Source organism: Vigna radiata, chromosome 6 (assembly GCF_000741045.1).
Source record: "Vigna radiata var. radiata cultivar VC1973A chromosome 6, Vradiata_ver6, whole genome shotgun sequence".
Taxonomy (NCBI): domain Eukaryota; kingdom Viridiplantae; phylum Streptophyta; class Magnoliopsida; order Fabales; family Fabaceae; genus Vigna; species Vigna radiata.
Genome location: NC_028356.1, coordinates 18,174,265 through 18,177,773, shown reverse-complemented (window position 1 = coordinate 18,177,773; position 3,509 = coordinate 18,174,265).

The window sequence follows — 3,509 nt, the reverse complement described above, 5'->3', positions numbered from 1 at the left end:
ATTGAATCAACTTTATTTTGCATGTTAATATTTTTGTTCTCAAATCCAATTTATTAATTTTTATTTTCAAGTCTTATTATTTTAATTCACGTGAACGAGAAAGCCTTTCGAGTCTCTTGGGAAAACGATACTTGGTCTTACCATTTATATTACTTGTACGATTTGGTACGCTTGCCAATTTGTCAAAACTTCTCCTATATCAACATCATTAATCATACATGCCAAATTCAAACAACCTGGATCCTTTGCTTTAGGCGGATAATTCTTCAAAGGTTGAATCTCAAATTCCTGCTCATCATCATCTTCATCTAAATCTATCATATTTCCAAGATAGAATTTCATCCTTGCAGGAATATGTTTAATAATTGAAGGCACTATAGTCATTTGATTATAAATTTCTCTTTTCTGCTCATTATGACTAACTCTTGCTTCCTCTTCTTCCTCTTCACTGCTGCTGCTAATCTCAAAGGCTTCTCTTTCCTCCTTTTCGTCACTGCTTCCAATCTCTACAACTTCCCTTTCAGTCCTTCCTCTATTACTTGTCACCACAACTTTGCATTCTTCTTTAGGGTTAACATCAGTGTTAGCCCTAAACTAGTTCTTTTCAGTGGTTTCTACTCTTTTCGACAGTTGTCCAATTTGCATCTCTAATGATCTAAAAGTAGCTTGGTCACTTGCGTGATTGGACTCATAGACTTTCATGAATTTTTCAAATCTATCACTCATATCTTTGACAAACTCTGTCAGATGTGTAACCTGCTGCCACATAGCTGAAGGTTGTTGTTGCCTGAAGCCTCCTGGTTGCCCTGTTGTTGACCAATACTTGGATGATTCTTCCAACCTTGGCTAGAATTGCCTTGGTTGAAATTCCCTTGCCTGTACTGGTATTGGTTCCCCATGTAATTAGCTTCTTGCTGCATCTCCTCAAGTATAGCACATTGACCATTAATATGGTCACCACCACAAAGATCGCATAACTGTTGTGCTTGAGAGACATTACGAATCTCCTTTGGAAGTTGTGAGAGGATCTTTGTCAATGTGTCTAGCTTTTGGGTCAAAAGATGATTTTAAGCTAGCATTGCATCATTTGCAAGTAAGTGCAAGACTCCTCTTTGTTGTGTTGGTGCGTCCCTTTCACTATATGCTTCTTGTCCATTAGCTATCATACTCTCTATCAAGTCATAGGCGTCCTCATTCTTCTGTTTGATATCACCTCCAGCTGAGGCGTCCAACATCATCTTAGACTGCATATTCAGTCCACCAAGGTAAGCAAGAACAATGGTTGTCTTGTCAAATCCGTGAACTGGTTAAATGATGAGATCTCCAGTTTTCCCTGAGTAACTTTAGATTGTGGAAAATATTTGTTGACAAACTTTGTAGCCACAACTTCCCATGTAGTAAATGTCCCTTCAGGAAAAGAATTAAGCCATGTCTTAGCATTGCCTTCCAATGAGAACGAGAACAAGCTAAGCCTCACTCTATCATCTGATGCACCTGCCATCTTTACTGTATTGCATATTTCACTAAATGCTGTCAAATGGTCATAGGGATTCTCATTTGATAGGCCATGAAATTGTTTGCTTTGCACCAGGTGTATAAGTGTTGGATTCATCACCATGTTGGTCGTTTGATCCGTAGGCATGGCTATGCTGTTAAAATGGAAATGGCCAACCGCATTTGATTGGTCTACAAGAGTGCGTCTTGGAGGAGTTCTTTCAGCCATCTCCTCTGTTCTTCTAACTGGTGAACGTGATAGTAATCTTTCAGGGGAAGGAAACAAATCTCTAGATGGGCGTCTGACTCTCCTTCTTCTTGCCTCACTTAAGCCTTCAAGAAGAGGTTGCGTATTTTTCTTGCTTCTAGTATGTCTGGGCTCCTGCTACATGCAAAAGAAACACAAACCCTAGTAGAACTGTTTTATATAAAAAAAAAACAAAAGGATAAAAAGATAAAAAGATATATACAATCAAGTCAAACTTAATCAGTTTACACTACTAGATAAGTTAAACCACGAGTCCCTGGCAACGACGCCAAAATCTTGTTAAGCCACTGACAACTGTACCAGATCGTTATCAAGTAATATAATTGGTAAACCCAATATTGTTCTTCCCAAAGGACTCTTAGGCCTTACTTTTCATGTAAACAAATCGCCTAAGACTTGAGAAAAGAATTAAGTTGGTGGTTATATGCAAAGAACAAAAATAAACATGGAAATGCAATTGATTAAATTGGCTTTGAAAAAATATGGATGAATGGTGTTGTTGGGGTTTACAATTTCATCTTATCCACTCTCATATATCTACTCTTCTTATTTACTTCACTTATTTATCCAATTGTCATGCAAACTTTCTAGTCTACCCTTAACCAAATCCCTTGGTGAAAAGAGCCTATTATTAATTACCGGCTTGCTATCCCTAGCCTCCCCTAGTAACCAATAATGCAATGCGATCGGAAGCAAATACAATTGACCGTCCTACCCCTATCCCTAGGCGATATTAGCATAATAAAGGAATTCCTCACAAGTTCATGACATTACCGTACATCCCCATATCTATAAAGACAAACAACTTTTAATGAATGAGTTAAACAATAAAAGCATTAAGCAAAGATGAGAACCCAACAATTGATAAACAAGTATATGACAAGCATATGAAATAAATAAGAATTTGAATATATGAGAGTTTCAAAAGATTACATTGTTCCCCAACAACAAAGGGTTTAGTTCACCATAATTATGGTGAAACTAGATGAAATATGATGAAAGAATGGAAGAAATATAAGCCCAAAAAGAATCCCCTTTTGATTCGCACTAGGGCTATATATAAGCCCAAAAAGATAACAGAAAGATTACAGAATCTAGCTAATTAAAACAGACAACCGCCCAGGCACCTAAGTTCACCGCTCAGCGATTTCCCTCTTGCCGCTTTGACCGCTCAGCGATTAGTTTTGCCGCTGAGCGGTTTCCCTCTAATCGCTCTGAGCGCTCAGCGGACCATTCGGGCGGTCAATGACTCTCTTGACCCTTCTTTTCATCATTTTTCTCCTTCTTTCATGGGTCTAAATCCACCTTACTTCACTTCCATCTTTAATTCATCGTAAAACCCTGCAAAACAATGTAAAACAAGCATAATATCGCTAAAACCAACTTTTGAATCTCACAAGACACAACTAAGTGTTTTACTTGATTTAAAGCTCATTCTAAGCCATAAAAGGTGTGTTTTACTATCAAATTTAAGCATGAAAATAACGGTTTTTACACCGTTATCACTAACGACATAACATAACCTTCAATAATTCACAATTAACCTCCAAAGGCGTACATAGCTCCAAACACCAACGAAAAGGTGTCATCCCAATTCGATCTACATGGAAATCTCTCAGTAACTGTTAAGTCCCTGGCAAGTGTACCAGATTGTTATCAAGTAATATAAACGGGTAAGTCCGAGTATCGTTTTCCCAAAGGACTCTTAGGCCTTAACTTTCATGTAACCTAATCGCGTAAGACTTGA